At 33.7% G+C, this 23,621-nt stretch overlaps 1 long non-coding RNA gene across 1 annotated transcript in view; it reads left to right on the top strand.

Moving 5' to 3' along the window:
- Positions 1–6,401: 6,401 nt before the first annotated feature.
- Positions 6,402–23,621, top strand: part of LOC143232147 (uncharacterized) — an 86,624-nt gene continuing 69,404 nt past the window's right edge. Inside the window, exons 1-2 of the long non-coding RNA XR_013017397.1 lie at positions 6,402–6,580; positions 9,152–9,290. This is a non-coding gene — a long non-coding RNA (uncharacterized LOC143232147). The remainder of the gene's footprint in view (positions 6,581–9,151; positions 9,291–23,621) is intronic.

Here is a 23,621-nt window from a genome sequence, read left to right as displayed (position 1 = left end):
ATCCATGGAGTAGTTATCGAGTAAATTCCGAGTTGTAAAAAAAAAGGTAATGTATGGTTCAATTAACACATATGAGTTATTGTCCCGTTCTTTGTAATCTGTTTTGAGCATTTGTTCTTCAAAACACACATATACACCTGTTTTGTATAAAAGGGTGTACTTCTGGTATAATCTTTTTCGAAACAAATCAACTCTTAGCTCATGCAAGTTCTCTGTACTTGATGTAGAGTCATGCCTCGTCACGTATCAGATGTTATAGGGCGTCAAATTCTTCGTCTCTACAGAAATAGTATGAAGTAAAGGTACATTGTAAGAATACTAAGGTATCCACAGTATACTTTATCCAGAAACCTGAAACTACTGCCCGAGACGACCTTTTGATCAGGCTAACACGTCAAGGTGGAAAGAAGTCTTGCAACAGCTCACTACAGGAATGGCATAAACACATTCGCTTCAGGGTATCCAAAAAAAACCAACAGTGAATAGGAGACTGACTAAATAAGGTTATTTTGCAAGTGATCTTTACCAGCAAACCAATATTAACCAATATTCATCGCCATCACCATGTTAGTTGGGTAAAATAACATGCCAACTTGCTGTTAAGATATTGGCAATATGTCGTTTTATCACATGAGTCCTAATTACGGCATGTTAAAGCTGATAGTAGGTTTAGTGTTCGTTGTTTGCCTGGAGGTAAGATGAGGAACACTGTCTTTCTCACAGGGAATACGCAAGAGGTGGTACAGTACATGTTTGGGCAATTATTCATCATGGTGAAAGTAATGCTTGTCGTATTCTCCAGCGAAACGTTAATGGAGCCTTCTATAGGCATCACATGGAGACGACATTTCTTCCATATGGTAGGGCAAGATTTGACAATAGCTTTGTGTTCCAAGACGAAAGAACCTCTGTTTAACCAGGAGGACATTACAAGATTGTCACGGTCAGCAAAGTCTCCAGATTATAATCCAATTGAGATCTGTTAGGCAGAAATGAGCTGAAGCATTGCTAATTATGACCATAAACCAGCTACAGTAGCCGAATTACAGCACTTTCTAGTGACAACATGGATTGAAATTGATTACATCACTAATCTCATCGAAAGCATGCATGTCACCATGTGAATAATCTCTAAAATACGAGGTAGACCAACCAAATACTGAATCTTTAATATGAATTGATGTAAGGTTACAGAGGCTGTTTGTAATAATTGGATGTTATATTTTGTAATTATATATATATCTTGCTAAGGTTTTGTTGTGATAGGTGAAATATGAATTATACTGTTTTCTATAGACGTCTTGTAAAAATTGTTTGCTGTTGTAATGAATCGCTCGTGATGTCTACAGAACCTGTCTCAGGTAGATGTTTAATACAACATGCGTTTCTTAGTTGGACAGCGCTCAGTGAGCTTATTTTTTACAAAATATGGAAACATTTTGGCCAAGAGTGTATATAAGTTTTAACTTTTATATAAAGGTGTTCCATATTGAGCTGCATATTATTGAAACAAAATATTGATACAGTTTGAGTTAGTTCTGTTTTGACGTTGCAGGGAAATTCCAGCTATGTGACATTGTATAATATTCTCAAGATATTTTATTTTTCTAGTAATAAACTCAGATAGTGTACACTTGTCAATAATTATTCAAACAAGCCAAACGTATGTGAGGGTGGTTATGTTTTTATTAAGTAACAGTTTATTAGGTAAGGAAATTATATTATGGTCATTATGATACTTTTGAAATGACCATACTATACAGAAATTGTTTGTTTGTTTTGAATTTCGCTGAGGCTATCTGCGCTAGCCGTCCCTATTTTACCATCCACAGCCATCCCTTGGGCTACTCTTGCACCAATGAAGAGTGGGATTGACTGTAAAATTATAAAGCTCTCATGACTTAAATAGTGATTGGAATGGAGGGATTCGAATCTGCGACTTTCAGATTGCTAGTCGAGCGCCCCCTAACCACCTTGCCGTAGACAGAAATAACACTTGAAATTTTAAGAGACTGGCCTCGGATTGACTGTATATTTCATAATAACTAAATAAATATCATCCATGTTGTCCAGGTAATCATTATTTCTACCTGGATAGAGCTCGGAACTAAAATTACACATAAGCTGTATAATCTCTATGAGCATTTTTATAATTTCAACTATAACATGTCTAAATAATAATATCGTATCTGATCATTTTCTACTTTCGTATATACCAGGAAAGTTTTAAATCGTCTTATAAATTAAGCAATTAATAAATATATGTATATTGTAGTAATTAAAATGCTCTTGAAATGTCAAACGAAAATAAAAAATAATCTATTTCACTGTTAAAATATATGAAAGAAGAAAATCAGATAAGATTTATATCTTAAATTGTGATGTGATATCTATCACAAAGTACCTATGAAGAAATAACATTATTTATCAAAACTCAATATCATTGTTAAAGTTTCACTTTTTGTTATTATTTATTTACTAAAACAAATTAAGCAATAAAAATGTAAGTAACCAAAACAAATAATTATTTATGAACATTTGACTGGAACATTTTGATGTGAGTCTTCGAAATTAACATCACAAATTAAAATATTTTAACGTAAGTAATTTCTTGTACAAGTAATGACTATTCTCGTTTATAGAAATAAAGAAAAATGTAAAATTTGTTTGTTATTATTAATCGCAGAGCTACATAATGGTTATTTGCGTCTGCCTGTCACAAGTATCGAAACTTGATTTTTAATGTTATAATCCCGCTGAACCAAAAATCTAAAGAAAGAACTAAAAATCAAAATACTATTTTAACATTCAATTGAGAAGATATAAAAATGTTAAGAACGTTATTCCTTATCTTCGAAACGAGTGTGTTGGGCTGCGTATCAGAAGTTCCAGCATTTAAACAAAATATCTCACTTTCCATTGTGCGGAATTCAAACCTGTGATAGTCTTTTTTTCTTTGTAATTAAGCACAAAGCTACTCAATATACCGCATTCACAACCAGTATCGAATCTTGATTTTTTTTGTTAGGGTTAGAAAATTTAAGACCAAAAATTGTGGGGTTATGGTGGCCATTTCCGTTAATCTGATAAGAGTAGTCTTATAGTTTGCGTGTATTTATGACTGGTTACTCTCCATTTTTTTAGCAGTACTTAATTACGAAAATTTATGCTTAATCTCTGGGCTTCTAGTCTATTCCGTTTAAAAAATAGAAGTTTATTTAACCTGGTAGCACAGGATTGAGATTGACATAATACTTTAATGTTTTAAAACAATTAGCATTAGAGAGACAAAACTATTTTGGTTCATACCTTAAAACTACTCTTTGGAACATTTATTGTTACCGTAATAAACAGCCAAAGTTCATAGTGCCATGCGGTCAATAAGCCCAATATATGTGGTAAAAAAAATAAACAAACTGCAAATATTGTATTCTATCAGTGATGACGAGAAAACTCACTTGTAGAGGAAATTATATATTTGAAAATGGCTGGTATGGGTAGAGAGAGCACTAATAGAGGAGCGAACAACGTTTTGATCTTCTGACGATAACCGAAGAAGGTCGAGACGTTGTTCACTCCTCTATTAGTGCTTTCTCTATCTATACCAGCCGTTTTTAAATATATTGTATTCTATGTTTCTCATAATTGATCCACTACAAATTTAAAATCTAAACATATAAATTAGCATTACATCTCACACATATCTTTTGTTCACCACAAGTTAAAACATTTGCTTTTTTGTGTGATTTGTTTCAGAAGTTTCAACATATTGGTTTCATTGACTCGTTAGCATAATAATAGTATTAAAATAAAGTTTTAAGTAGTCTGTTAGCTGTCATGGTTTCTAATACTAGTTGATATGATAATGTTTAGGATTTGGAAGTGACTTGTGACAAGCAAAAGATGGATCTCAAAGATGATATACCGCCTCTAATTTGAAATCCATAACAGACTAACTAAACGGAATGTGAAGAAATAAAATATACAACTTAGTGTGATTTTTGTGACAAATAATAGGATTATATGTTCTATTTCTTCGCCCCCTTTCAGGATGTAATAATAATACATAATAAAAACTAAATATTTTGTGCAGTCACACTGCACAAAAGAAATAACATTTTGAATAGCTTTGTCCTGCAATCACTGAACAGCTAGTGTTTAAAGCGACTTAGATCGTACTGGGATATATAAATATATAAGTAGGTTTTACGACGATGGAGGTCATAGTCTGGATTTTAATAAAAACATCAAATTTTTACCTTAACGTTTCAGATAAAAGATGTCACATCTTTTCGTAAATTTCTTGGAATACTTTTCAAGGAGTGATTTTCTGTACTAAGTAAATCTTGAAGAATACAATAAAATTATTTAAATTGAAACTAGTGACTAGACACTAAATTTGGAGTTTTTGTGACACTTTAAAAGATAGAGTTAACTAGATTTTTTAAAATTAAATAAATAGTGCTATTTAAAATACAGCTTGCATCACAAACGGGTCACGAAAAGAAACAAAATAGACTGTGGTATGTTCAGTGTTATGATGTTTAACAATAATAAAAGCAGCGTTTTATTTTAATTTCGTGGTTTAATAGAAACTTTTTTCAGTCATCATATTTAAAGAATTGCAAGAACAGAATTATAAACAGAAGTTGAAAGTAACAATAGAAAATAGGTCAAACAATGAAAATTTCACTTGACAAAACACAACGTTTATCTCACAGTTTAAACAAAATTCTCACGTAACATTATATAGTATTCAGTGAAAATCAACAATTATATATAATATTGCTTTGGATAGACATTTGACTCTTTTCCAAGTAGCCCACCCATAGGTGAATAATAACATGTAGTTCATAATCGAATCTTGAACAGAAACACAGGAATGTATTTAACTAACGTATAAACTTGATTATTAATAGAGACATTTGGGTGGTACGTTTTATGCTCGTATATTCCAGTTTTTCGTTGTTCAAGGAGACCTGCCAGTCAAGTCTGTTATTTATGATAAAATGCGTCATGCTTTCACAGAATAGAAAGTTAATTATTCATAATGCGCTATTAATTTCCAAGCAAAAGGGTGGCCTTCATCTATTACCTTAATTACCACTTTTAATACGTTCGCGGTTTACACTAATGACTAACAAGGGTAGCTTAAATGCAGTAATAACATATTACAAAAATTAGAATTGTCTTAATTAAGGAGCATAACGTATGACATGCATATAAAATAATGAAAAATGCTTATGCCCTTGTGAGTGTAGTAAAATTCTTACTTGATAACCTTTCTTTCATCGCACCATTAAATATTTGAAATTTCAATAACGGCGCTAAGTTTCGAATACTTTTGATTGCAAAATCGAATCTCACAGCCTATAATCATACCAATCCACAAATAATAACGAAGCACTTCTTTGAATAAATAGCCCATTTCTGTCGAATTGACATTAAAATATCAGAATTGTTTCTTGGTAAAAATGTAAGAGACGTTAAATAATGGATTTAATTCATAAAGATTTATATGTCAGATGTTAAATATAACGCCGTATAAACGAACAATATAAATATAAGAGCATGCACGCGCACGTACGACCATGCCTAACATTGTAATTCTTTGAAATATTTTACCCTTCTTATTATTGTAATAACTGGATTAAACTAAGGGAAGGTATATAGAGCTAAAACATGCAAAAAAATCAGGTTAGTTCCGCTCAGTTCCAGCTGGGAGAAAAATGTTTTATTTCTTGTATCTCTCCGTGTTTTACAGTCTGATATTCAATGTATTAACTCCATTCTTTGCCTTATTTATCGTTTGATTTCCACTTCCTGCTTCAAATGTACTGCTCTTTGACTATCTCTAACTTACAAATGTAGTTTTGTATTATAAAGGATATGTATCATAAATACAGTATGTATGTATTCAGAGCTCACAGAAATTTTTGCTCAGATATATACAGTTTAAAGCAATTTAAAATTGAGTTCCAATATGGTATACAGAGGAGTGTAAACTTACGACTGCCCGGTATGCAATTTTGAAGAAGATTCCAGAACTTTTATACTGCTTAGACTTTTATTAAACAACGTATAGCTTTCATTAAGTCGAAATGAGTAGTCAACATTTTAACATTTAACACTGAGTCTCATTTCCACAGATATTTTACAATGATAGCGCTGTCGGCGAAATCCAGAGAACTGGAAATAATGATTAGAATTATGTATTAGCTTGCCGCTTCAATAGTAGTGTTCAAAGTTCACTTCGATTTGACTGCCTTTTTGTTACTTTTTTCACCCTTATTTACACAGGAGACGGCCAGATACATGACTTCATACATACCGTTTTCCCGCCTAGCTCAACATTCTAAAGTACATAGTTGCTTAGGCTCAAAGGAGATCGGGAAGTCGCTAAAACGTGATTCGGAAAATGCACATTCTTCAACAGTTTCCGTTTCGTCATTTGTTCGTAAGCGCACGTGTTAATCGCCTCACTTGTTGCCACGAGGCGTGTGCTGCACACCGGGGTTGGTTATACGAGACACACGGTAGACTGAGCGCTTCCTTCAACTCATGAGAATAAAAGCAAAGTGTAAGTTCGTTCCGAGACACATGAACAAACTGTATACATTGGATTGTTAAGAAAACTTGGAAATTCTGATTTAGCAGTCAGTTCATGTTCCTAGTTACACATTGCACTCCTGAAAACTGGGTTTCAGTTCTGGTTAGAAGGACAAATTAACTAATATATGTATATTTGTTTCTTAAACAATTGCAATTTTGCGTTAATATTAACAGGAACTCTTATGTTGAAAGTCAAAATATATCTTAAACTTAGATAAATTATTTCTGGTTACTAAAAATGAAAATAGACGTTAATTATTAGGAGGACTAAGAAAATATGTCGATAGAGTAACTTTTGTAGTTGTATTTTATCCAAATGAATGTAATTATGAAAGGATAATGTTTATAAGTTTGTTCGAAACTACTACTAAAACTGTAATTGAAACTTAAGGAAGTCGTTGTTTTAGGGCAAAGCTATCTCCACTCTGTCCACCGCAGGAAATTGATATCCGGATTATATATAACGTTGTGAGCTTGTAAACCTATCGATGACCCACTGTGAGACAACGATAGGAAATTAATTTTACATAGTATTTTTTTCACTCGAAATACGCAGCAAAGTCATGAAAACATAAAAAAGTACATTATCTACGTCATGAATTAACCCAGATCTTCATAGGTGTACGTTATCAACAAAAATCATATAGTTTCAAAATTTTCAAGTTTTAGAGTAGCAAAGAACTACTTTTTATAACGTTATTAACACTTAGTTAACAAATAAAGAAGTTCCAACTTTCTCAAAGTGAAATTTTATTAGTTTGAAAGCATAAATAAACTGATAAAGCTATTATTTGTTTAGACTTTAGTTATTTAAATCATAAACTCATACTGAAATTGAACAGTTGAAGGTTTATGGAATTTGCTTTAAAACTCCGGGTAGGCCTAAATAGAAATTTGAAGTTATGTGCACTAGAGCTAAAAGGCCGAGTTCGAGATACTTAAGACCCAGTACTGCCGTCCCTAATTTTGAATAAACTGCAAGCAGTATCGTTGCCTCAAGAGTTTTGTCATGCTTTTCGAAACATTAATGGGATTTTCTGTCATTTCTTAAAGCTCCACAGATGAACGTGCCGAATTCGTTCAAGGAAACAACTTTTCGAACCTCGGACCTAATGAACCACTCTCTCACACACAAACATTAGACCACAAACGGCATTAATAAATAGACACATACTTTTTAAAATATTTAATGTCTTATATTTAAAATACATTTGCCTCATATTTCGTGATTCTTGCGTTCTCAACATTCACGATATCAATAATGAAGTAAAAATAAAAAAGTAAACAAATAAGAAACAAACAAGGATCAATAATTCGCGCGCTTTTAAAGACGAATCAGGAATGGCGCATGAAATTATTATAATTTCACTAAAGGTGTTGATATACATTTGGCAAATGCCTAAAAGAAGTCACGAAATTTTTCATATCTATTTATTAATTTTTATTATCGTGACCGATGACGAATGACTTGAAAACAATTAACTTGTTTCCTCAAGTATTCACAGTTGGTTATATAGATTGATAATAATTAAATAAATAACAACGACAACCATGGACAATACTGTTAAATTAACCTTCTTTTAAATGACAATTGTTGGTCGATATTTTTTTTATAATGAACATTGTTTTACGGAAATAGTTTTGTCCATAAAATTCATTCTGTTATAGAAGCATAATCCGAAGATATCTATATAACCTGTCCAAACCGTAGTGAAATAACAATCTCATGTTGTTGGCTTAAGATTACAAAATAAATAAAATTCCAGCATTCATTTTTGAAAGGTTCTGTTTACAAAAGCAGTATCAAAGTTTAGTTTGATGTTACTACCGAAACTCAACACGTTGCACCGAACACCGATCACATGCTTAAAACAATGTTCAAACTAGCAAGAAATAAAAAATCATATACCATTATCGTTACCTAGTACGTTTGGTTCCATTATATTCTCCATGCATCATCGTATTTAACGTACCGATTTTCTGTGTGTATTTAAACAGATTAATATAAGCATTCTTAAAATTTTAATATTATAATTTATAATAATAAAAAACAGAGGTTCGTGGATTACTTTGCAGAAGTGTTTATGTGTTTTTCTTATACCAAAACCACATTAAGCTATCTGCTGTGTCCACCGAGGGAAACCGAACCCATAATTTTAGCGAGAATTTTCTTTTCTTTTTCTCCAAATAATGTATTTAAACTTTTGTTTTTTTTAATAATGTATTTAAACTACAGAATTCATATAACAACTACACTTTTACCTGTCATGTGCTCTAGTGTGCACACACACACACACAAAATATGAAACAAACAGACCTTGGATAAAGAAATACATAGAAAGTAGTACTTCTTTCGCACTATGTTAAAGGATTAAAACTCGCGAATGCTCAGCGCAGTCAGCTACTAAAGACGCTCTTAGTTTTAAGCAAACATGAAAAATAGGTTATTTTAGTATGTAGAAGTGTATTTGATTCGATTTAAAAGAACTCAATCTTTTACAACTGGTTTTGGTCTTCATGATTTGATTCTCATTTTTAGCATCAAAAGACAAATAGATTCGAATTGCGTCGGGAAGGCTCAGGGTTAGACATGTATGGATCCCTATAGCGTAGCGTCGGAGATGAATCACCAATAAAATTAAAATACATTCATGCGAACAACTGATCAGAGATGGAAAGTAAGTCACGAGCTCGTTTTACTACTTCAAATTGTAGGTGTATAATTAATGATGTGTGAACATTAGAAAGTGACGTTTCAATTAACGAAAACTTAATATCCATTAATAGAGACAACAGAAATATTACATTTAATGTAAACTGGTTATCATATACGAATATAAACTTTAGAATTCGAAGGAGGCGAAAAACTTATTATGATACAATACACAATACAGAGCAAGAAGAGAATTATTACAGTTTCATACCCGAAGTAAAGTAAGAAGGAGAGTTATAATGGTATTACATACGATATAAAGTAAAACTAAGGATTTATCACAGTATTGTAAACGAAATAAAGTAAGAATAAGAGTTATCATCGTATTACACACGATTTAAAGGAAGAATAATAACGCTGCACAACAATTTTTGAAAAGTTTTGCTTCCTGAAATGTTTTTGCTGATTGTGACAGGTACCTGGTGGTATGCACAAATATAGATTTGCTCCTGATTTTCATTTGTCAATGTCCGGTGCATCACGTTGCAGTGTCCAACAGTAGTCAGCAAGCATTGACAAGCAGTTGCCCTCATATCGTTTATCCATTGTAGCAATGTCCTGGTGAAACCTTTCACCGTGTTCGTCACTGACAGCACCGAGATTTGCGGGGAATAAGTCCAAGTGTGAGTGGAGGAAATGAATCTTGAGTGACATTTTGCACTTCATTGTTTTGTATGCTTTGAGAAGTTTGTCTACCAGCTGAATGTAATGTGGGGCTCTGTAATTGCCAAGAAAATTGTCAACAACGTCTTTGAAGGCTTTCCAGGCAATCTTTTCCGGCCCAACTAACAGATCTTCAAACCGCTTGTTACTCATAACATGTCTGATCTAAGGGCCAACAAAAATGCCCTCTCTGAACTTGGCCTCAGTTATTCTTGGGAACATCTGTCTTCAATGAGGAAACCTCCACCTTCTTTGTTCATTGCTTTCATGAAATTCTTCATAAGTCCCAATTTTATGTGAAGAGGAGGCAAAAAATCTTTGCTGGGTCGACAAGTGGTTCATGCGCTACATTTTTGTGTCCTGAACTAAATTTTTATGGAGTGGTCAGCTCTGTCTAGAATAATGTGACCTTTGGCACGACTGTCCCATTCACAGATGAAACAACAGTACTTTGTATAGCCGAGTTGCAGTCCCAGTAACAGAACAACGACTTTTAGATCTCCACAGATATTCCAGTTGTAGTTGCTGTACTGGATGTGCTTCAGCAACATTTCCATGTTCTCGTATGTTTCTTTCATGTGTGCTGCATAGCCAACAGGTATTGAAGGGTGAACGTTGTCATTGTGTAACAGAACAGCTTTGATGCTTAACATTGATGAATCAATAACGAGACGCCACTCTCGCGGGTCATGGTCACAACTCAAAGCAGAGAACAATTCTTCGATGTCAACCCAGAAACAGAGACTGTCAACTTGTGCAAAGAATTTGGTTATGTCGTCTTGACGGCTTGGAAAAACAGAAATTTTCGTACCTGATGACGCAAACACCGTTCCTACAGTCTCGAACCCAGAAATTCGGTTTTTGCTTTTGACAGACCCAAATCTCTGACCAGATTGTTTAATTCTGACTGTGTTATGAGATGTGGATCGCCTGAGGAGCACGGTTCAAAATCCGGATGAATGGCACTATCAGTTCCCTGTATTGCAGTTTCTTCATCTGGTTCGTCTCAGGTCCGTTCTTCTGGCGGTTTCGGAATTGGAAGACTGTGGTCATGTGGCACGGGTCTCATTGCTGAATCCAGATTATGGTATTCAATTGGCATCTTGTTTTTGGTAGAGAAACCAGACACATTAGTCAAACAGAAGTAACAGCCGTCACATGGTCTTTCTGTTCTCGCCATATCATCGGGACAGCAAACGGCATTATCTTTCGAGTGCCTCTGAGCCAAGCTCTCAGACAGACAGCACATGTCACACAACAAATGTGAGGCGCCCATTACTGGTCTTGATCACCAATTTTACAGCCGAAGTACAGATGATATGCTTTCTTCACAAGAGCAGTCATTGAGCGTCTCTGATGAACAAGCGTATAAGCCACAAATATAGCAGAACGTATCGCGGTTGTTACAACATTGACGAGACATATTGACCGACACCAATCGTCTTATAAAACGTCTACAACATCGAACGTACCTGTTACAGTGCTACTGAGGCAATGCTATATTCTGAAACAATACGTACTCACTATAAAGTCTATATTAATCCAATGAGCAGCATCTGTGTATGCAAGCCGCTTTTATAGCCTGCTAAGACAGTGTCAAGCTGGCCCCGGGCTGCATACTTCCACAGAACAGCTTTCAACCTGGCCTGATTTCATGCCTGGACATGCCCAGACTGCACAAAACATTGTTCGTAGGTCTCTTACTGAAACGAAAAATGTTGGACGCAAATATAAGAAGAAACATGACAAAATTGAAGATTTTGATGAAGCGGTACGTGATGGGTAAATTTGGATGTGATTTTCGTGATCATCAGCCAAAAATCTATAAGAAACACCCAACAGTGTTCAAAAAACAAAAACTTTGTTGTGCAGTGTAATAATCACAGTATTATACGCGAAGTAAAATAAGGTGAAAGGTTATCATGGTACTACATGTTATGCAAAGCAAAAAGAAGAATTAAAATAGTCTTATGAATGAGTATAATAAGAAGAAGATTGATCACGGTATGACATGTGATGTAAAGCAAAAACAAGAATTATCGCAGCATTATTCACGAAGTAAAGTTAAAAGAAGAGTTATTATGGTGCTACGTGCGATGTAAAACAAAACGAGAATTATCACAGTATAATGTACAAAATGAGTAAGTAGAAAAGTTATCGTGGTATTACATCCGATGTAAAGCTAAAATAAGTATTATCACAGTGTTATGTACAAAATGTGTAAGTAGAAAAGTTATCGTGGTATTACATCCGATGTAAAGCTAAAATAAGTATTATCACAGTGTTATGCACAATGATCCGTTAGAAGAACAGTTTTCATGGTACAACGTAAGGTGTAAAGCAAAAAGAAGAATTATCACAGTATTATCCATGAAGTATAGCGAGAAGAAGAGTTATCTTGATATTACATGTTATGTAAAGCAAAAAGAAAAATTAGCATAGTATTACGCACGAAGAACAGTTATTAAAAGAGTTATTATGGTACTACATGCAATGTGAAGCAAAAAGGAGAATTATTACAGTATAAAGCACGAAGTTAGGTAAGAAGAAGAGTTATAATGATACTACGTACGATGTAAAGCAAAAAGAAGAATTAGCACAGTATTATGTACGATGTTAGGTACGAAAAAAAGATATCATGGTACTATATAAATTTAGAGCAAAAAGAATAAAGAGAGAATTATGCACGAAGTAATATAAGAAGAAGAGTAATCAGAGGGAAAGAAAAGGAAGAATTACCACACTATTATGAACGAAGTAAAATAAGAGGAAAAGTTATCGTGGCATTAAATGCGATATAAAGGGGGAAGAAGAATTATCACAATATTATATACGAAGAGCATATAATTACGAAGAGTAATCATGGTACTACATACGATATAAAGGAAAAAGAAAAATTAACATGGTATTATTCACCAAGTAAAGTAAGAAAATTAATTTTCATGATAGTACTTACAATGTAAGGCAAAATGAAGAATTTTCACAGTATTTGGCACAAAGTTAGGTATGAAGAAGAGTTATCAAGGTATTTCATATGAGGTAAAGAAAAGCAAGAATTATCATAGTATTATGCACGAAGTAAAGTATGATGAAGAGTTATCATGGTATTTTATACGATGTAGAGCCAAAAGAAGAATTTTCATAATATTATCCACCAAGTAATGTAAGAAGAATAATTATCATTATGATGCTAATGTTGTAAGGCAAAAATAATTCCACTGTCTAACAACATTTTTATTTTTTCTTGTTCCTGGACTGAAAGTGTCACTTCCAAATTGATTATGCCTAAAGTAAATGGAAAAGACCTATTTTTCTCTTCAAACTTTGCTTCTGTGACCTGGGTAATGAAATTTTCAAATTTATCCTTTTTCCAGAACATTCCATGTAGATTCAGTGATGAGTAGTTGATAGAGAATTTTCCCGAACTTATAAGAAGTTTCAAGAACTTTCTAGGATGTCGTAGAACATTGGATAATTTTCAGTAACCTTTTAGAATTTTCTAGAACTTTCCATATTAATATATATGCAGGGGCTCACCAATCACCCCTTCAGTTTAGTTTTATACGCCTAAGTGAACTCATAGAGCTATCTGATTTTATCAGAGATGGCATCAAGAATCTGCAAGCATTCTCCAGACATATTCTGCTATGTATGTAACCAATTTATCAAGACAAGAGCGAAAACGTACTCTGTGACAGCATCTGTTAAAATGTGTGAAGCCTACAAGGCTTGCCTGTAGGCAGCATGCCTGTCTGGAATCAAGACAAACCCTGGGCCCCTCATATTTCCTGTGAGCACTGCGAAAAAAACTCTAGAAGGTAAGAAGGACAATTTTTGCTTGCTTGAATAGTAAGATTTTATATTATACAAATTTTATACTTTTTAAAATTTAAATATCTTTTTGAGCACCTCAAAGGCGAATACAACAGCGTAAAGACCTTGCTAGAAGTCTTGAAGTATGGTGAGTATGACTGGGAGGTTATCAGAGACTTCAAAATGGTAGCATTCCCGATGGGTCTCCAAGGAGGCTTTACCATATTTCCCTGTTACTTTGCCTTTGGTGCAGCAAGGATACAGCAGAACACTATAACAGGAAGCATTGGCCACAACGGATCGAGTTCTCTATGGGGAGGCACAATGTCAAGTGTGAGCTACTAGTGGAGCTTCAGAAGGTGTTGTTCACACCATTGCACATAAAATTGGGTCTTATGAAACAATTTGCCATAGCTTTTGATAATGAGACTGCAGTCTTCAAGTACCTACGAGACTTCTTCCCTCAGCTGTCTGAGGCAAAGACCAAAGCTGGAGCCTTCGTTGGAAAACAAATAAAGAAGATCCTGGAGTTCACACAATTCTCCAATAAGCTCAGTAGGAAGGAAAAAATGCTAGGGGCAGCTTTGTCGCAGTGGTTTGGGGCTTCTTGGGCAAACAAAAAGCCGAAAATTATTGGAAAGTGGTTGAGGCTCAGGTGAAGAACTACGGCAAAATGAGCTTCAGGATGTCCCGAAAGTCCATATCGTTGACGCTCATCTTGATAAATTCCAGAAAAAAAATAGGAGCATACTAAGAATAGCAAGGCAAGCGCTTCCACCAAGATATACTGGGCTTCAAACGCCGCTACCAAAAAGCGTATAACGAAAACATGATGGGAGACTATATTTGGGGTTGATACGTGAAAGTGATTTACATTACAGTCGCAAATCTCGAAAAACTACTCTTCTTCTTACTTTACTTCGTGCATAATATTGCGATAATGTTTCTTTTTCCTTTACATCGTATGTAGTACCATGATAACTCTTTTTTTACTTTACTTCGTTCATAATAGTTGGAAAATTCTTCTTTTGCTTCACATCATAAGTAGTAATATGATAAAACTTTTTCTTCTTCTTTACTTCGTGCATAATAATATGATAGTTTTTCTATTTGTTTACATTATATATAGTACCATAATAACTCGTCTTATTATTTACTTAGTGTATAATACTGTGATAAATATTGTGTTTGCTTTACATCGTATGTTGAACCTTCATAACTCTTCTTTTTACTTTACTACGTGCATAATACTGAGATAATTCTTTTTTTGCTTTACACCGTATGTAGTATCATTATAACTCTGCTACTTACTTTATATCCTGTATAATATTGAGATAATTCTTATTCTTTCTTTACATCGTATATAGTAACCTCATACATATTGTTCTTACCTAACTTTGTGCATAATACTGTGATAGTTTTTCTTTTTGCTTTACATCGTGTGTAGTACAATGAAAACTATTCTTCTAACGTTACTTCGAGTATAACACTGTGATAATTCTTCTTTTTGCATTACATTGGATACAATACCATGATAACTCTTCTTCTAGAATTTCTTCCTGCTTAATACCGTAGTAATTCTAATTTTTGCTTTACATCGTATGTAAAACCATAATTACTATTGTTCTTGATTTACCTTGATTATATAACTGTGATAATACTCATTTTGCTTTACTTTGGATGTTGTACCCTAAGAACTCTTCTTCTCAGTTTACTTCGTGTATAGTACTGTGATAATTCTTCTTTTTCCTTTACATCGTATCTGGTACCATGATATATCTTCTTCTTACCTAACCTCGTGCATATTGTACTGATAATTCTTCTTTTTTTTGGTTTACATCGTAAGCAGTACAATGATAACACTTCTTCTTACGTTACTTAGAGGCCTGGCATGGCCAAGCGTGTTAAGGCGTGCGACTCGTATTCTGAGGGTCACGGGTTCACACCCCCGTCGCGCCAAACATGCTCGCCATTTCAGCCGTGGGGGCGTTATAAAATTACGGTCAATCCCACTATTCGTTGGTAAAAGAGTAGCCCAAGAGTTGGCGGTGAATGGTGATGACTAGCTGCCTTCCCTCAAGCCTTACACTGCTAAATTAGGGACGGCTAGCACAGATAGCCCTCGAATAGCTTTGTGGGAAATTCAAAACAAACAAACAAAATACTTTGCTTCGTGGATAATACTGTGATAATTCGTCTTTTTTTCCTTACATTATATCTAATACCATCCACAATACGGGATAATTCTTCTTTTTGTTTCACATCGTATGTAGTACCATGATACCTTTTCTTCTTACTTTACATCGTGCACAAAAATGTGATAATTTTTCTTTTTCCTTTATATAGTTCTGTCATTACTTTTCTTCTTACCTAACCTCTTGCATAATTTAGAGATAATTCTTCTTTTTGCTTTACATCCTATGTTTTACCATAATTACTCTTCTTTTTACCTTGCTTCATGATAAATACAGTGATTAATTCGTCTTTTTGCTTTACAATAGATGTAATACCATTATATCTCTTCTTCTTCCTTCGTTTAGTGAATAACAGTGTGATAATTCTTATTTTGCTTTCCATCGTATTTAGTACAATGATAACTCTTCTCCTTAATTTACTTTGAGCATAATAGTGTGATAATTCTTCTTGTTGCCTTACATCGTATGTAGAACCATGATAACTCTTCTTTTATCCAAACTTCGTGCATAATAGTGTGATATTTCTTTACTTTAATTTTACATCATATCAAGTTCCATTATGACTCTTCTCCTTAATATACTTCGTGGATACATCGCTTATATAGTAGTACCATGATAACTCTTCTTTTTACTTTACATCGTATCTAGTACAATGATAAGTATTCTTCTTGCTTTACTTCATGTATAATACTGTGATAATTCTTCTTTTTTCTTTAAATCGTATGTTGTATTATGATAACACTTCTTCGTACCTAAGATCATGTATAATTTTTCTTTTTTCTTTACATCGGATGTAACACAATAGTAACTCTTATTCTTAGTTTGCTTCCTGCGTAATACTGTGATAATTATTCTCTTTGCTTTATATTGCAGGTATTACAATGATTACTCTTCTTCTTTCCAACCTTCGTGCATAACACTGTGATTTTTTTTTTCCTTTACGTGCATTATAATGTGATAAGTCGTTTTTCTTAAATCGCAGGTAATACAATGATAACTTTTCCTTTTACTTTATATCGTGCATAATACTGTGATAATTCTTCTTTTTTCTTTACATCGTATGTTGTACCATGATATATCTTCTTCTTACATTGCTTTGTGCATAATACTATGATAATTCTTAATTTTGCTTTATATCGTATGTAGTATCACTATTACGCTTTTTCTTATCTACCTTCGTGTTTAATAGTGTGATAATTCTTCTTTTTGTTTTCAATCGTATGTAGTACCATGATAAAATTTCTTCTTTACTTTTCCCTCACATCGTATATAGTACCATATATACGATGTACTTTACTTTATATCTTTAGATAAACTTTATCTGGTTTATGCCCGAAATAAAGTAAGAAGAGTTATCATAGTACGACATACGATGTGCAGCAAAAGAAGAATTATCAAACTATTTTGAACAAAGTAAAGTAAAAACAAGAGTTGTCATGGTACTACATAAGCGATGTAAAGCAAAAATAAGAATTATCACACTATTATGCACGAAGTAAAGGAAGTAGAAGAGTTATCATGGTATTACATCCGATGTAAAGCAAAACGAAGAATTATCACAGTATTATGCATGAAGTAAAGTAAGAAGAAGAGTTATCATGGCACTACATACGATGTAAAGCAAAAAGAAGAATTGTAATAGTGTTATGCACGAAGTGAAGTAGGAACAAAGAGTTTTCACGGTACCACATACCAAGAAAAGCAAGAAGAAGAATTATCATTTTATTATGCACGAAGTAAAGTTAGAAGAAGAGTTAACATAGTACTACTTACAATGTAAAACAAGAAAAACAACCGTAATCCTTAGTGATTAGATTTACCGTTTCATTTATTTGGTTTGTTTCCTTGTTAAGCAGGAAGCTGCAGAATTTTATCTTTAATGTATTATAACAGGCATTGAAAACGAGGTTTTAGTATCATAAGTCTTCATACTTGCAACTGTTCCTCTGGGGTTCTAAACTGGTGTTCTAAATTTAACGGAATCAACAGCTCTTGGCCCGGTATGGTCAGGTGGGTTAAGGCGTTCGACTCGTGATCCGAGGGCCGCGGGTTCGAATTCCCGTTGCACCAAACATGCTCGCCCTTTCATACGTGGGGGCGTTATAATGTGAAAGGCAATCCCACTATTCGTTGGTAAAAGAGTAGCCCAAGAGTTGGCGGTGGGTGGTGATGACTAGCTGCCTTCCCTCTAGTCTTACACTGCTAAATTAGGGACGAATAGCGCAGATAGCCCTCGAGTAGCTTTGCGCGAAATTAAAAAACAAACAAACAACAGCACTTATTGTCGTTGTTTGGTGTGTTTTTGTAATCACTCTATTTTTATTGGCTGAAAAGAATCGTCAATGAAAATGCCTAATTATGCAGTTTTGCGATTAAAATTAACTAAACAAGCAGATACGTCTAAACTATACTAACGTAAGAGAAAAATCAATACTATTTATAGGATGCATCTTATGTTTCATTTTATTTACCGGTTGCTTTATAAGATAAAATATATTTGAGAGGTACCGTAAGAAAAGCAGCGAATATAATTCTTATTTAAAGTATTAGGTGTATAATTAATTTAAAAAGACACATCGGAGACTTTATTTTTCTACACCAGTCGCTTGTGAAAGGTTTAAATATTTAGGGCACAGAGAAACACAATCAATTAATGATTTGCTGATTCAGTTAATATAACTAATATAATGAATGTCGAAATATAATTAGATATTCAAATACATAAGCTTTTTGAGAAACATAAATCAGGTGTATTTTATTACGATCTTGATATTTAAAGTATAATTCCAATTGCAAGCAACATTCAACACAAATGAAAATAGCTAACAACATAAAAAACCTGAAATTTATCTATCCACAATTTTGGAAAAAAAAAATTAATTAGTGTCACCTACCTAAACAAATGAGCGTGTTAGAGATAATATCGTCTTTCTGCAAGAGAGGGGACAGAAATACTTTGGATGCGCGTGTGTAAATGATAAGAAATGACTTCTGAACAGCTCTTCTTAGCTAAAGATGTACATTTTTAAGACATGAATTTTGACCTCAATACAGACAGAGTCAATTTCCTCCCGTCACGGCTTATGAACAGAACTCTCAGTTGCCGCCACGTGGGTTCGGGATTCTTTAAGGCGGAAAAACATTTCTTATACAGACAGCCAAAGATTAAGTGACCTGACCCCTCCCCCTGTAAAACAGCTAGTATTGCTGTCAATCCTGAAACAAATGGAATGGATACGTTTTAAACGATATATTGTGTCTGACTGAATAAGCATAGAGAAAGATGCACACTGAATCACACATACACACAAGTGCGACATCGCGACATCAACTTGTGAAAAGTTATTGATATATCCGAGACATTTTCTCAAAAATAAAGATATAAAGGAGATATTAAAATTTCTTTTGATATAACTTTCATTAATATTTATTTTCGATAAAATAATGAAAAATAGAACGATAATTATAATTGTCCAATTTTAGCCATGTGTTGGAATTTTTTTCCCATTGTGGAAACAGATAAATTTCCCTTCTGCTGCATAAACAATTTGTTAACAAATGTAATAAAAATGCGTGAAGTTACAGCAAGTTTCAAGCATACATTAAAACTTTCGTTAAAAATGCCCCTACTTGTTGTTAAAGGGGGAGCAGGGCTCATTTTTTAAAAAGTGAGCAGGTAATGACCCGTTTGACCCCCCATTCCTGTTTCCGGAACCTATGATATTAAGTAATAGGGAGGGTTACAGCTTAAAAGCTACCAAAGACTATCAAAGCCTTTCCGTTTTAAGGTAATATGTGTAAGTTTTATATACATATACGTAACATAAGAACATGTACAAATCCACTAATTATGCTATTATGAACATTATATAATTGAAACATGTACAGTAAGACCGCCATATTTGTTAATAAGAATCGACTAAAGGAAACCAAAGAATAGATCAATTTCTTTCTATATTTAGAATCATATTACTTTAAAATTCCAACGTTCAAAGACCCTATTAGATAACAAACTCAAGTTAGAAACTATATTTATGTATAAATTATTTATTTATTTGGTGTTGTTTTAATGCTCATAACATCTGAATCGAAAACAAGCTCATCTGTTTGCATAATTATGTAATAAAGATTTCGTTGTACTGTATTTGAACAAGCGGTAATTGAAGTGAATGGAAACTGAACATTGCAATATTACGAAATTGTTTAACTGTTTGGATGTCCTAAATAATGACGACAATGATTTGCTCAAAATAACAAATACATCTGCGAACTGCAAGCAACATTACAGTTGTAAATAGTTTTAAAAGTATAAGAATGTTTATTCACTGCCAACGTCAGAAGGATTCCGAGACGAAGGATATCAAATCAGTTTTTGTCAAGCTAGGAATATAAGACAAAGAAATTGTTTAAAAGTAAACTTTTTTTAATACCAATGCTAGCGTTACACCGAATTCTTCTTTCTTTCTATATCTCAGCTGATTAGAAAAGAATCGTCTACAAGAAGATTAATTCACTGAACACTGTAAGTAACAAACCTGTGAGAACACAGTATTACATGTAACTACAGGCGGCACGCCTGGAATTCGTCATGTTAACATTAATTGTAGGTAGGTTTGGAGTATCTGTCCAATCAAAGTAACGTCTGGTTCAAGTCCTAATCTAGTTTAGATACAACCCAAAATACATTTACAACATGTTAATCCTTTAGTTGTATCTTGTTCGGTCGTGTTGTTTGTAAGTGTTATTTAAGAACATTCTTCAGATTTCTGTTGTTGAGTTCTGTTGGGTGGGCAGACAGGTCCACTAGTCCTATTTACCTTCACACTACAAAAATATAAAGGCATCCTTCAGTTTTTTCTTGTTCAGTTGTGTCTGACAGGAAGGTTCACAAGTGTTATTCAGGTTGACAGAGCAGGTAATGACAACATACTCATATGTTGTGTTATGGAGTCATGACAGGCAGCAAACAGGATCACAACCATTATTTAAGTAGACGCTTCAGGAGATAACAGAATCCTCTCGTTTTTCTTGTTGATTAGAGTCAGAGAGAGAAGTTCAAGATTGTTATTAAAGTTAACACTACGCGTGATACCCGCACCCTTCATTTTGCCTTCTTGAGATATAGTCGGCAGAAAGGTTCACCAGTTTTATCTAGGTTGACGTATAGGTGGTAAGAACACCTTCCAGTTTTGTGTTGTTGACTTATGGTGGGCAAACTGGTTCTTAAGTGTTATTTACGTTACGCTTCTGGTGGTAAGAGTACCCTCTAGTTTTGTGTTGTTGAATCATGTTGGAAAAAGACATTCATAATGATTATTTAAATTGACACTGCAAGAGGTAACGGCGTCCTTCAGTTTTATCTTGTTGACTCATGGCGAGCGAATAACATTTTAACTGTTACTTGATCTGATGCTGTGGTGGTAACAGTATCTTCCATTTTTTCTTGTTGTATTATTGTTTACCACAGATTTCAAGTGATACTTAAGTTGATACTGAAGGTAATACTATCATCTTTAGTGTTGTCTTGTTAAATCATGACGGGAAAACAGGTTCGCGAATGGTACTTACTTTGTATGGTAAGTGGTAGGAATATCCTTCTCTTTTGCCTTTTAAATTTATGTAGGTCAAACAAGGTCCAAAGAGTTATTTAATTTGTCACTGCAGGTTGTAATATGGTTCTTTAGTTCTATTACTTTCACTCATATTGAGCACTCATATTCATAACTGTTACCTAACCAAACATCAAAGGTGTTAACAGATTCTTTGAGTTTTATGTTGTTACCTTATGACAAGCAGGGTTATTTAAGGTTACACTGCACTTGCTAACACCATTATCTTGTTTTTGTCTTTCTAAGTCATATAAAACAACATTCATATTTTAATTAAGTTCACAAAACACTTAGAAGCACCATCCTCCAATTTTGGATTGCTAAAACAATAAGAGCAGCTGAGAACAACATTCTCTAACATTGTCTTGTTGATTTATATCAAATATATATATATATATATCTTCACAAGTGTTAGTCAAGTTTACATTACAGGTGGTAACAGTATCCTCCTGCTTTGTGTTGCTTAGTCAAGGTGAGTACAGAAGTTCAAGAGTGGTACTTAAGTTGACTGCGTAGATTGAAACAGCACCTCCATCTTTGTCTTTTTGTTTCATACAAAACAGGGGAAACTATCAAGTCGTTTTAAGTTGATACTGCAGGTCGTAATAGAATCTTCCAGTTTCATCCTTGTCATTGAAAGGTTACAGACAAGTTTGCAAATGTTTTAAATTAACACTGCAACAAGTAACAGAATCCTTTAGTTTTGTCTTCTTACGTCATGGGAGAGAAAGTTTCACAAGTATTATATAAGTTGACACTACAGGTGGTAGAAACATCCTGCGATTTGACTTATTAGAGCATGGAACGCAGGCAGACTCACAAGTGTTGCTTAAACAGACATTGCTGATGAAAACAAGATTATCTTGTTGAGTTATGACGAACAAACAGCTTAATTAAAGAGTTTTTTTGTTTTTTTGGAATTTCGCACAAAGCTACTAATTAAAGAGTGGTACTTCAACTGGCAGGGTGGGTAGAAATTAAAATCACCTACAATGGGTTTAAAAATGTTATTTAAGTTGATGTTAGTATTGTTAACTTCCACTGTAGTTGGTAAGAGCATTTTTATCCTATTTTTCTTCTATTAAACTCATAGATTCAAATGTGTTAAGCTGACACTGAAAATGGTAGTAGCATCATCTAGTTTTGTCTTAAGTTACCGCAAGCAGACAGATTCACCACTGTTACCAAGCGAATTGTTAATGGAAATGGTATATTAAATATCTCTTCGGTTGGTCACCAGAACTTTAAAATACTATACAGTGTTCCCTTTTATAACAATATCTATATAGTAACAGAGTCGCAAGTTTTGGGAATTTCTATAAACATCATAGCAAAAAGCTTGAATTTCTTGTTCGTCTTTGTTCTACTTTTTTATTACATGATATCTGATAAACAAAAACAATGATGTCAACTAATTTCACTGATGTGACATAGTTCCAAATGGAGTATCTACTTTATAAGTATTATTGATAACTAGTAGTAGTTAAAAGAAAAAAACAACAAAACTCTAATGTAAGCAATGTTATCATTACCCTTTGAAGTTAGTTTTTTTACATAAATTTGTTTTTGTTTCTTTAAAAATCTGAAGTACAGAGTGAAACAGGAATTACAAGCCAATCATCAATAAATAATAACTATTACGATTGGAACCTCATTGTGTTTAGAACAACAGGCAAACAAGATAGTAGGGATGACATTTGATCATCCATACATAATAACACAGGCAAGAATTAATGTATAGCAATATATATAACTATTCAATCACAACTGAGTTTACTTTATCCTATTTTACCTGTTAATATTCTACTACACTGTGTGTTTTGTCTTGTTAAGTCACAGCGTGCAACCAGATTCACAAGAATTATTTAAGTTCGCATTGCAACCTATAACAGCATCAGTCAGCTTTATCTGGTTGAGATATCATGAACAAATAAGTTAAGAAATGTTATTTATATTGACACCACAGATGGAACCCTTCACTTCTGTCTTGTTGGGACGTTTCGGGTAGGTTTTACT

Source organism: Tachypleus tridentatus, chromosome 11, assembly GCF_004210375.1.
Source record: "Tachypleus tridentatus isolate NWPU-2018 chromosome 11, ASM421037v1, whole genome shotgun sequence".
Lineage (NCBI taxonomy): Eukaryota > Metazoa > Arthropoda > Merostomata > Xiphosura > Limulidae > Tachypleus > Tachypleus tridentatus.
The sequence above is the reverse complement of the archived record's forward strand: the minus strand, read 5'-3'. Positions and strand labels throughout refer to the sequence as shown.